Source organism: Colobus angolensis, unplaced genomic scaffold (genome assembly GCF_000951035.1).
Source record: "Colobus angolensis palliatus isolate OR3802 unplaced genomic scaffold, Cang.pa_1.0 Scaffold237, whole genome shotgun sequence".
Classification (NCBI taxonomy): domain Eukaryota; kingdom Metazoa; phylum Chordata; class Mammalia; order Primates; family Cercopithecidae; genus Colobus; species Colobus angolensis.
This window is the reverse complement of record NW_012115566.1, coordinates 2,439,810-2,451,287: the sequence shown is the minus strand read 5'-3', so window position 1 is coordinate 2,451,287 and position 11,478 is coordinate 2,439,810. Positions and strand designations below refer to the sequence as shown.

The window sequence follows — 11,478 nt, the reverse complement described above, 5'->3', positions numbered from 1 at the left end:
ATGGGGTTTCGCTATTTTGGTCAGGCCGGTCTCGAAATCCGGACCTCAAGTGATTCGCCCACCTGGGCCTCCCAAAGTGCTGGGATTACAGGCGTGAGCCACCGCGCCCGGCTGAAATTATAATAAACTATCCTTGAAAAATATGTTGTTGATTTGCGTAATTTAAATCCTAACTTCTGACTGGGCGTGGTGGCTCACGCCTGTAATCCCAGCACTTTGGGAGGCTGAGGCAGGAGAATGGCGTGAACCCGGGAGGTGGAGCTTGCAGTGAGCCGAGACTGCATTACTGCACTGCAGCCTGGGCGCCGCAGCAAGACTCCGTCTCAAAAAATAAAAATAAATCCTAACTTTTTTCTTTTACTCAACACGGTTTGAAAAGTCTACTCATCCTGCTACATGTACATCTGCTTGGTCACTTGAGGCTGCTGCATAGTATGAAAACCATAGAGAGTATACCTGATGGACATCCAGGTTGCTTCTAACAATCTGCTACCTCAAAATGCTAGAAGCACTGTACCTGGCAAGGCCAATCATAGAGCTGAGCTGAAATTTCACTGAGGTGGATTCCTAGAAGTGGACTTTACTGGGTAATAATTTAAAAGTTATACAGGAGGAAAACCCAGGTAATGTTAATATTGCAAAAATACCTAGGATCCTAATTTTAAGACCAAGATTTCAATCTATGTAGTACTTCATATAATGCAATTTTTATCTTCAAAAACAAGAGACAGAAAGGATATCCAAACCAGGTAACTCTGAGACGCAATCTCAGAAGGAACTTTAAACTTAGTTTCTTTTCAACAGGATGAGTATTTCTTTGTTATCGATGACCCAAACGTGTTTTCAGCAGTGTTATAATCTTAGGGTTTCCTTCCTCTTAGGTTTTAGAGGGAACCTAGGAAATCTTTTGGTAGAAGTTTGTAACAGATTATTTTACCTGTGCAGAAAAGTAGTGAAGATTTTAGTAATTTCCCTCACGTGACTGATCAGTTGAACGACTAAGGAAAAGAACAGGGTGTTACCATCGTTGCTACAGCGGTGTGTGTTTACGACGGTTGCTGGTCAGATCAATGTCTGATTCCCCTTTCAGAGAGACAGACGATATACAGGAATCAGGAATGTTCCTACAGGGCTGTCTGAGAATGGAGACTTTTTTCTCGTGCCTTTCTTTTTTCTTTCCTTTTTTCGTTTGTTTAATTTTTGTCAGCTGATTCACAGACCAAAAGATGGAAATCCACTGCTTACTTTCTTGCAGGAGAAAGGGATCTCCAACAGTGCTGCGGGACTGCGTCCAATGGTACTGAAAATATCCCAGGATTCTGTAAGTCAGGGGTTTTCGTTTGTCGATTGGTTTGATGTAAGAGAGATGCCTCTCTCTTTGCGAGACCCTGTTTGGCGAATATCTGTTGGGGCGGGAAATTTCGGAGATAGAAACGGCTGAACTATTGTGGCATTCCTTGGCGAAACTTGGTACAAATCTGGTAGGGAAAAAAACAAAATGTCATACTATGTCAGAAGTGGGATTTGAACCCACGCCTCCATACGGAGACCAGAAGACCCGAACACAGGAAGCAGCAAGCTTGAGTCTGGCGCCTTAGACCACTCAGCCATCCTGGCACTGTGACGCAGCCTCTGAAAGTACACGTGATGAGTAAAGATGACTTACGGCTCGCCTCCTGGCTGAATCCCAGCGGGAAAAGTTATCTCTGGAATTTGCCCGACTAAACAGGAGTTCCGAATTCACTGATTACGGAATGGAAGGGTAGAAGAGTAAAACTGTTAGTGCGGAACTGAATAATTTTTACAGTACTGGGGACCAAGACGGGAGTTGGGGAACAAGATGTGGAGGAGACGTTTCCACGTCGCCTCTCCCCTTCCTCCAGTAACTCCCTGCGCTCGGCCCTGCCCTCTCCCTCTGACCCAGCCCTCCTGCCCCGCATAGACCTCTGCTTACGATCCTGACCCTGTGGGGTCACTTTGCTCTTTGTTACTTAAGTCCTGATGCAGCAGCTCCAACATGATGCTGCCCCAGGGCCCGTGGAAACTTTTCTGGACAAGAGGCGGTCATACCAAGAGAGTGGGGCTGTTCTGTACATGGATTTCTAGGCATTCCCCCTTCTCCTCAACCTATCCGAACTGTGATTTCACCAGTGGAAGTCATCCTTATATCTTTCATTTCATTGCACAGTTGAGTAAACATCACCATCTTCTGCCCTGTAGGGTCGCATGTGCTCTATAGTGATGAAGTGATAATCCTGTCTCTCCTCTCTCTAGAGCTCTCAGATGCTTTTCTGCAAATGTTACCCACTGTGGGAGGCAACAGCTATTTCTTTTTCTTTCTTTTTTTTTTTTTCAGACGAAGTCTTTCTCTTGTCCCCCAGTCTGGAGTGCAATGGCGCGATCTCGGCTCACTGCAACCTCTGCCTCCTGGGTTCAAGCGATTCTCCTGACTCAGCTTCCTGAGTAGCTGGGATTGCAGGTGCCCGCCACAACGCCTGGCTAATTTTTTTTAATTTTTACTAGAGACGGGGTTTCACTATGTTGGCCAGGCTGATCTTGAACTCCTGGTCTCAAGTGATCCTCCCACCTGGACCTCCCAAAGTGCTGCGATTACAGGTGTGAGCCACCACACCTCACCTATTTGTGCCTGGCTAGAAATGTATCTATTTCTCCTCAGCTCCTGTTGTCCCCTTTTCATCCTACAAAGGAGGAGGCAAAAGTACTTGTTCCACAAAGTTTTATTATTAGGTATTTCAAAGGTCAACACAGTTAGTATTACAATAGCCTTATCATCAGACACTACTGTAAGGAGAAGTGCTATGAATTTTAGTTGAGCCTTGTTTATCAGGCAGTGGCCATCAAAAGATTAAAAAATCAGAATCTTCTTTTTGCTTTGTATATAAACTCTTAGTCCTACAGAGCCAGTTAGCTATCTACTGATCCAAGATTGTACTAATGTATGTAGATATTACCAGTGGATACGTTCTGTTTTGGGGTAAATAACTATGAGGCATAAAACTGTGTAAAGCACAGCCACTCAAAGCATGGTCTGCAACCCAGTGCTAATTTATAAGTGTTAGTTACCAGTCTGGTCTGTTTCAAGATATGGAGCTTATGCCAGAAGGCAAATCAACGATATCACTAAGCATCTTTAGTTCCATTGAATGACTGATTATTGTGGGAATAGTTTCTTAGTGAAGGCAGCAGTACATTTAATTATATGTTGGAGAAAGTTTATCTTATTGTAGGCCAGTAACTGGTGTTCCCTGCACAATTTTGCACACTAATAGTTTTAGAGGGGTATTCCAACACTTGCATGGAGGTCAGCATTTGTTGTTCTTTTTTTTTTGGATGGAGTCTAGCTCAGCTGCCAGGCTGAAGTACAGTGGCAAGATCTTGGCTCACTGCAGACTCCACCTCCTGGGTTCAAGTAATTCTCCTCCCTCAGCCTCCCAAGTGGCTGGGACTACAGGTGCATGCCACCATGCCCAGCTGATTTTTGTATTTTTAGCAGAGACAGGGTTTCACCATGTTGGCCAGGATGGTCTCCATCTCTTGACTTCGTGATCCACTGTCCCTAGCCTCCCAAAGTGCTGGGACTACAGGCGTGAGCCACTGCACCCAGCCCAGCATATGTATTTTTAAAAGAGGATTCATTCTATTGGTATAATTAGAAAAATATTTATGAAATATTATTTATATAGTTCATGAAGTCTCCAAGAAAAGCAAACTGGGATAACAAAGCCAGAAAATATCACTGCAGCCTTATCAGGCTACTTAGAATGAACCAAGCTATTGCTTAAAGCCAGAAGCTGCATCGCATTCTTCCCCAGGCCAGATGCCTCCTCACCCTTTTTTGACAGAAGGTGAGCCTTCTGTATACTAGTCTGTTTTTTTTTTTTTTTGAGGCGGAGTCTCGCTCTGTCACCCGGACTGGAGTGCAGTGGCCAGATCTCAGCTCACTGCAAGCTCCGCCTCCTGGATTTACGCCATTCTCCTGCCTCAGCCTCCCGAGTAGCTGGGACTACAGGCGCCCGCCACCTCGCCCCGCTAGTTTTTGTATTTTTAGTAGAGACGGGGTTTCACCGGGTTAGCCAGGATGGTCTCGATCTCCTGACCTCGTGATCCGCCCGTCTCGGCCTCCCAAAGTGCTGGGATTACAGGCTTGAGCCACCGCGCCCGGCCTGTATACTAGTCTTACTGAGATGCATCTGTTGGGAAGAACCAAGACTTCCTCTGTCATAGCAGTTTATGGCAAACCTATTCATACTCGTCCTTGCAATGGCGGTGCTCCCAATGTGAGAAAATAAAAAATATGTTGAGGTAAATACTATTTTTTATCAGCTACTCAGGCTTCAACTTATCCTATCATTCAAAGTTTATGAAGTATTGGTCGAGTGCTGTGGTTTACGCCTGTAATCCCAGCACTTTGGGAGAGACTGAGGCGGGCAGCTCAACTGACGTCAGCTCAAGACAGCCTGGCCAACATCACGAAATCCTGTCTCTACTAAAAATACAAAAATAAGCTGGGCATGGTGGCGGGCGCCTGTAATCCCAGCTACACTGGAGGCTGAGGCAAGAGAACTGCTTGAACCCGGGAGGCAAAGGTTGCAGTGAGCAGAGATCGCCCAGCCTGGGCAACGGAGCAAGATTCTGTCCAAACAAACAAACAAAAAAGTACAGAAATTCATCACTCAACAAACTCCTGGGAGGTATCACTATAATTATAACAACAATCAGACAATGCAGATTATTCTGCATTTGCACTTCCAGATCCATTATCTGCCTTTCTTCTTCCTGGAAGGCTGTATCACTTGGCTCCTGGTTCCAAGCTCCGGTTGGGATTCAGCCAATGGAAGACAGCAGCAGGAGATAAAAGGACACAAAGAAAGCGAGGCAGATGCATGTACAGTATTTCTCCTACTTGCTCCCGGACAAGCTGTGTTCCTCCCATGGGCACAGCTCCCAGTGGGTGGTTCCTCTCCCGTTGCTGGAACTCATGCCAAATTCTGGCAATTCTGCCCCTTCCCTTTTCCCTTAATGCCTAGGAATATTGAAGATTCCCACTGTTCTGATCCCTGAAGATTTCCTCACATCTTCTTGGTTCCCTAATTCTATAAAGAAGTCCACCAAATAATCTCTCCTCAATCCACCCTTGGAATGTGCCCTGATGAATATAACCAGATTTACCCAAGTCCACTTCTGAGCCTTACTCTCCTGACAGCAGTGTGGGGAGGCGCTTCAAAGATGGAGCCTAGGCCGGGCGCGGTGGCTCACGCCTGTAATCCCAGCACTTTGGGAGGCCGAGGTGGGTGGATCATGAGGTCAGGAGATAGAGACCATCATGGCTAACACAGTGAAATCCCGGCTCTACTAAAAAATACCAAAAATTAGCCGGGCGTGGTGGCGAGGGGCTGTAATCCCAGCTACTCGGGAGGTTGAGGCAGGAGAATGGCGTGAACCCGGGAGGCGGAGCTTGCGGTGAGCTGCGATTGCGCCACTGCACTCCAGACTAGGAGAGAGAGCAAGACTCCGTCTCAAAAAAAAAAAAAAAAAATATGGAGCCTATAAGAGCCTCAAGGTCCATGGCCTGAATAGTAACTTCCCTGCATTTGTGATTTTCCCTCTTAAACGTAACTCTGAAATTAGAAATCGATATAATGGGTGCTCTGAAAATACTCATTAAGACATTCTAATTAGACAAAGGTATACTACAATAGAAGGAAGCAGGATTTTTTTTTTTTTGAGATGAAGTTTCACTCTTGTCACCCAGGCTGGAGTACAATGGTGTGATCTCAGGTCACTGCAACGTCTGCCTCCCAGGTTCTAGCAGTTCTCCTGTCTCATCCTCCTGAGTAGCTGGGATTACAGGTGTGTGCCACCACAGCCGGCTAATTTTTTGTATTTTGTTTTGTTTTGTTTTGTTTGAGATGGAGTCTCACTCTGTCGCCAGGCTGGAGTGCAGTGGCCTGATCTCAACTCACTGCAACCTCCGCCTCCCAGGTTCAAGCGATTCTCCTGCCTCAGTCTCCCCATTAGCTGGGATTACAGGCACGCACCACCATGCCCAGATAATTTTTGTATTTTAGTAGAGACAAAGTTTCACCATGTTGGCCAGGATGGTCTCCATCTCTTGACCTCGTGATCCACTCGCCTCAGCCTCCCAAAGTGCTAGCAGTACAGGCATGAGCCGCCACCGGACCATTTTTTGTATTTTCAGTAGGGACGGGGTTTCACCACGTTGGCCAGGCTGGTCTCGAACTCCTGACCTCAGGTGATCCACCCGCCTTGGCCTCCCAAAGTGTTGGGGTTATAAGCGTGAGCCACTGCTTCCTACTGGAAGTAGGAATTAATAACAATAAAAACAATAACGTTAATTGTTTAATTTAGTGTCACAGAGTCAAAGTGACAGATCCTACATTTACTAAATTCTGAATTATTCAGCTCCTCAAATCACATTTGTCAGGTTAAACCAAATACAAAGAAATATTACTTTAGCATTTTTTATAATTTAGAAAGTATTACAATATAATCATTTGACTTATACATAAATTCAAAAGTCAACCAATAGCCATCAGTATGTTGATTTATTTCCTTCTAAGATTTTGCTATGCAAATACACTGAGAATGAAATTGTGATCATTCATAAAGTTTTGCCCTCTGCTTTTTTCACTCAATGGTAGTTCATGAACTTTCTCTGTATTATTAAACACAGGTTTCTTCCAAAAACCTTTAGGAGCTGCATGATATTCCATGTGAATATGGTACAGTAAGATAAGCTTGCACCAAAGTATAATTAAATGCACTGCTGCCTTTACTGAGGAACTCTTCCTACAATCAGTGAGTCAATGGAACTAAATATGATTAGTGATATAGTTGATTTGCCTTCTGGCACAAGCTCCATATACAATATATACCTATACACATGCACATATATGTGCCTACATATACCTATATATAGTATATAGTATATAGTGTGGTGTTCATAAGTTGAAAGGTGGACCATTACCTATTTTCTAAAATCCAGATTCGCAAGCAGAGACTTGAGCCTGGGAGATGTCAGTGGAGTCTGGGCATCTTTGGGAATGTGGCTAACAAATTTGGTAGAGGAAAAGTGTACAGAAACAGGCTACCTATCCACTCCTAATTCCCGCCCTTCAGCATTCTCCCTTTCATCTTTATTTTTCCTTTATGTCTCTGTTTTCTCACCACTGTCCCCTTCCCTCTGCCCCCTAACTTATGAGTCTTCTCTAATTCTGAAAGAGCCCAGGTTGAGAAAAGCTCTGTAAAAGAGGCCATACCTAATTTTTTCAAGAACTGAAGGTCTGTTTTATCTTTTTGCTCCAGACACCCTCCATGTAAGTTCCCTTGTGCAAGCCTCTGCTGATGTGTGGAAAATGAAGTGAGAAGTAAGTGATATTAAGGCTGGTACTTTTCCAAAATTTCAGTCCTTGCAGGCCCTCGCGTAGCTGCCAAAACACTTGCGATATAATAGTGTGTTTGCAGGTTAAGTATTGTGTCACAAGTGCCTTATGTGGTAGAGATTTGAATGTATGCCTTGCCTACTCTTAATTACTGTGTACTCCTTGAGATAAAGAAGTGACATCCATAGTCCCTTTCCCATAAGGATTGCTCATGCATTAGTGAATACTTTATTAAATGAATACCTTTAAGAATCAAAAGTCTTTTTTTTTTTGAGACAGAGTCTCACTCTCTCTCCCAGTCTGGAGTGCAGTGGCAGGATCTCGGCTCACTGCAAGCTCCGCCTCCCGGATTCACGCCATTCTCCTGCCTCAGCATCCCGAGTAGCTGGGACTACAGGCGCCCGCCACCACAACTGGCTAATTTTTTGTATTTTTAGTAGAGAGGGGGTTTCACCGTGTTAGCCAGGATGGTCTCCATCTCCTGATCTCGTGATTCGCCGGCCTCGGCCTCCCAAAGTGCTGGGGTTACAGGCGCGAAGTCTCAATCTCAGCAGACAAGGAAAGAAAGAGAGCCCACTGAGATATGGTAAGAGCATTAAAAACAAAAACAAAGAAACAAAACAAAAACAAAACAAATAAACAACAACAACAAAATTAGGCTCAAGTGATTCCTCTGAACATAATAGACCTGTGTTTCACTGAGGTTGTTCTTTTCTTTAGGCACTAGAAATCACGAGGCGGAACACTGTACCTAAACATAAAACAACATTCTCAAAAACTGTCCCGCACAGGCTTGTTGGGACTTCACGATCCTTCTTGGACCTGCATCCCCCTCTTCTCTGGAACTCGTGTGATGACAAGGAGCTTCAGGAGAAAGGGTCCCTTCTACCCAAGGAAGTTTAGGATTTTGGAGAATCTGAACAAACAACTGGCCCCTCTGGGAGGCGAACCTTTGATTCTAAGAAGTTCAGGATGGAGAACAGCGATAAAATTGACCTTACATTCTCTCCATTCTCACTCTGTCGCATTCATATGACCCTCCATTTCTTGTTTTGTTTTGCTAACCTTTGCGTTTATGCCACTTCCGGTTACAAGGGCATTATTTTGCCGGTATGACTTTGGGGAATGAAGGTAGGGATGTGGAATGTGTGATTGTTTTAACCTGTAAGACCTTTTGGACAGCCAGCTGGATTGCTCTTAAACAGCAGATTTCACAGCCTCTCTTCTGGAAGGGAGAGCTGCGTCCTCGGTATAAGACAGGGATATAGGGCCGGGATTCCCCACTTCCCAACCAGTGGCTCTCATTTTTTTCCGAGTTGTTTTAATGTTACTTGTATTTGTCAGTAGTCGAGGACTTTTTTATTTTTACTTATTTTATTTTTTAAGGGATCCTGTTTATGAGCACAGGGCCCCCGACTTAAGGAGACTTAAGATTTATGGTTTAGTTTACTTTTTTACCCCGGTCTGCTTGTCCAAGCCGAGTCTCAAATAGCTTTTCTCATGCCCCTCCCAGCCACTTTCCCCTTGTGGAAGAGAACAAATTTCTGGTTTCTATGCCACAGCGCCGCTGGACGAAACTCTTTTATTTGGATTTCAGCGTCGCTCAGTGGAGAATGAGAAACACGGCAAGGATTTTACGCCCTGAGTGGAGGCTCCAAAAGGATACAATCTTAAAGACGACTCCAGCAGGCGGAGCCTCTCTTCGGCTTCTGTCCCCGGGAGGTGCTTCACGGCCCCCTTCCAGACTGTCTAACCCTTACCCTCACCTATTAGTGTGGCTCTTTTGATTTATGATTTGGGGGAATTTGAGACAGATGAAGGCACTATTTCCCTAAGGCGCTAAGAACTGAAGTCCAGAATATCTGGGCGTTAAGCAGCGTGAAAAGTACAGCAGACAGTGGGGCGTGGCTAAAAATGGCCAAAAGCTAATTGGAGGGGATGCTAAAACTATTAGAGAATGCAGGGATTTGTGGTGTTTGACCATAGGCCAGAAAATTGGAAGAAAGAGGAAAGTGAAAAATCAAACATTTTAGAAACCAAACAGCAACAAAACTGAGTTGAGAGTGAAAATAGCTTTAGTAAAGGGAAGTAAGGCCGCTTTTAACATGGCCCTGTGGCCCAGGGGTTGGAGCACTGCTCTCGTAAACCGGGGGTTGTGAGTCCTAAGTCTCACCAGGGCTGGTGCAGACTAACCCCTGGGTTTCTGGTGTTTGCTTTCGAGGTCTGTAGTTTTCGTGTCTTTTATGTTTTTCTGAGACGAAGTCTCGCTCTGTCACCAGACTGGAGTGCAATGGCACCATCTGGGCTCACTACAACCTCCGCTTCCCGGGTTCAAGCAATTTTTTCCTGCCTCAGCCTCCCGAGTAGATGGGACAACAGGCGTGCACCACAAAGCCCGGCTAATTTTTGTGTTTTGGGGTAGAGACAGGGTTTAGCCATGTTGGCCAGGCTGGTTTGGAACTCGTGATTTCAGGAGATCCGCCCGCCTCGCCCTCCCAAAGTGCTGAGACTACAGGCGTCAACCACCGCGCCCGGCGGAAGGGTGAGTTTCTTAGATGCCAAAACCTAAAACTGGAAATTATTCAAATCGATAACACCCATTTTAGCCCACCTTCTCAGAATGCAGGAATGTACTGGTAGCAAAAGTAGGAAATGCTAGAAATACACTTCAGGTTCCAAAATGGCGGAAGCAAGCTGGCTTCACTGCTTCCTACTGAAAACCAAAACTAATACACAGCACCAAAATTATCACCAAAAGTACGGAATTCTAAAATTAAAATTCCTCATAACAGATGGAAATGAAACTGTTGTGCTATCTGAACTGTTGATGATACAAGAAATTCAGTTGTAGGAATCTTTGAAGATCTACCAATACAAGAATTAGTGGCAATATAAACCAGTTAATAAATGCCTCTTTCTGATAAACTAATTTGTATCAAGTCTCAGTCACCTGCAACCTAAGGAGTTCCCACTAATTTAGTCATTGTAGGTCTAAAGAAACTATATTATAATTATTGATTTTATGATGCTTATTTAATGGACTGTAAGCTCCCTGATAACAGGCATCAAGTCTTATTTAATATTGTTTCTCAGAGCCTTGCAAAGTATGAACCCTAGTCTCTGCTAAGTAACGGTTTCTTGAATGAAGCACAGCTAAAGAAATGCAACCAGGCTGGGCGCGGTGGCTCAAGCCTATAATTCCAGGCCGAGGTAGAATCATTTTAGTCTAGGAGTTCAAGGTTGCAGTGAGCTATGGTCAAGCCCCTGGGTGACAGAGCTGAGACCCTGTGAAAAGAAAAGAAAAGAAAAGAAAAGAAAAGCGGAGCTGCCTGCAAAAATTTTTTTTTTTTTTTTTGAGACAGAGTCTCGCTCTGTCGCCCAGGCTGGAGTGCAGTGGCCGGATCTCAGCTCACTGCAAGCTCCGCCTCCCGGGTTCACGCCATTCTCCTGGCTCAGCCTCCCAAGTGGCTGGGATTACAGGCGCCCGCCACCTCACCCGGCTAGTTTTTTTGTATTTTTTAGTAGAGACGGGGTTTCACCGTGTTCGCCAGGATGGTCTCGATCTCCTGACCTCGTGATCCGCCCGTCTCGGCCTCCCAAAGTGCTGGGATTACAGGCTTGAGCCACCGCGCCCGGCCATAGAAAGACATACGCCTGCAAAATTAAACACCCAAAGATAACATCTGAGTGGCTCATATAAATTGTTAATATCAATAATCTATATCAGAGACTAAAATGATGGAGTTTCTCTCCACCACATTTGTTCTAAATACTGAATAATATAATAATGTTCACAAGTCACAAATAGACTCCTCAAAATGGTAATTTGGATTCCTGAAATAATCCAACACTTTTCGCTGTACTAAGTTTGGAAAATCTACTTTAAATTGCTTAAGAATCAGGACAGGCACAGATTATTCATTTCTACTAAAATCCGCCAGAGCAGCTTTTAGTTGCTTGCACTTTAGGACTATCATTCCTTTCTGAAAGCCCTCAGGGTACTTTATGTTTCCATGGCTTCATAGATACTGCTTTTTCTGCATACAATAATAAT

The 11,478-nt window shown here is 44.6% G+C and overlaps 1 non-coding gene across 1 annotated transcript; it reads right to left on the bottom strand.

Annotated features, from left to right (window-relative positions):
- Positions 1–1,509: 1,509 nt before the first annotated feature.
- Positions 1,510–1,617, bottom strand: TRNAL-CAA. Its single transcript has 2 exons — positions 1,580–1,617; positions 1,510–1,555 (listed from the first exon to the last, which is right to left on the bottom strand). It is a non-coding gene; the product is annotated as a tRNA-Leu (tRNA).
- Positions 1,618–11,478: the final 9,861 nt, after the last annotated feature.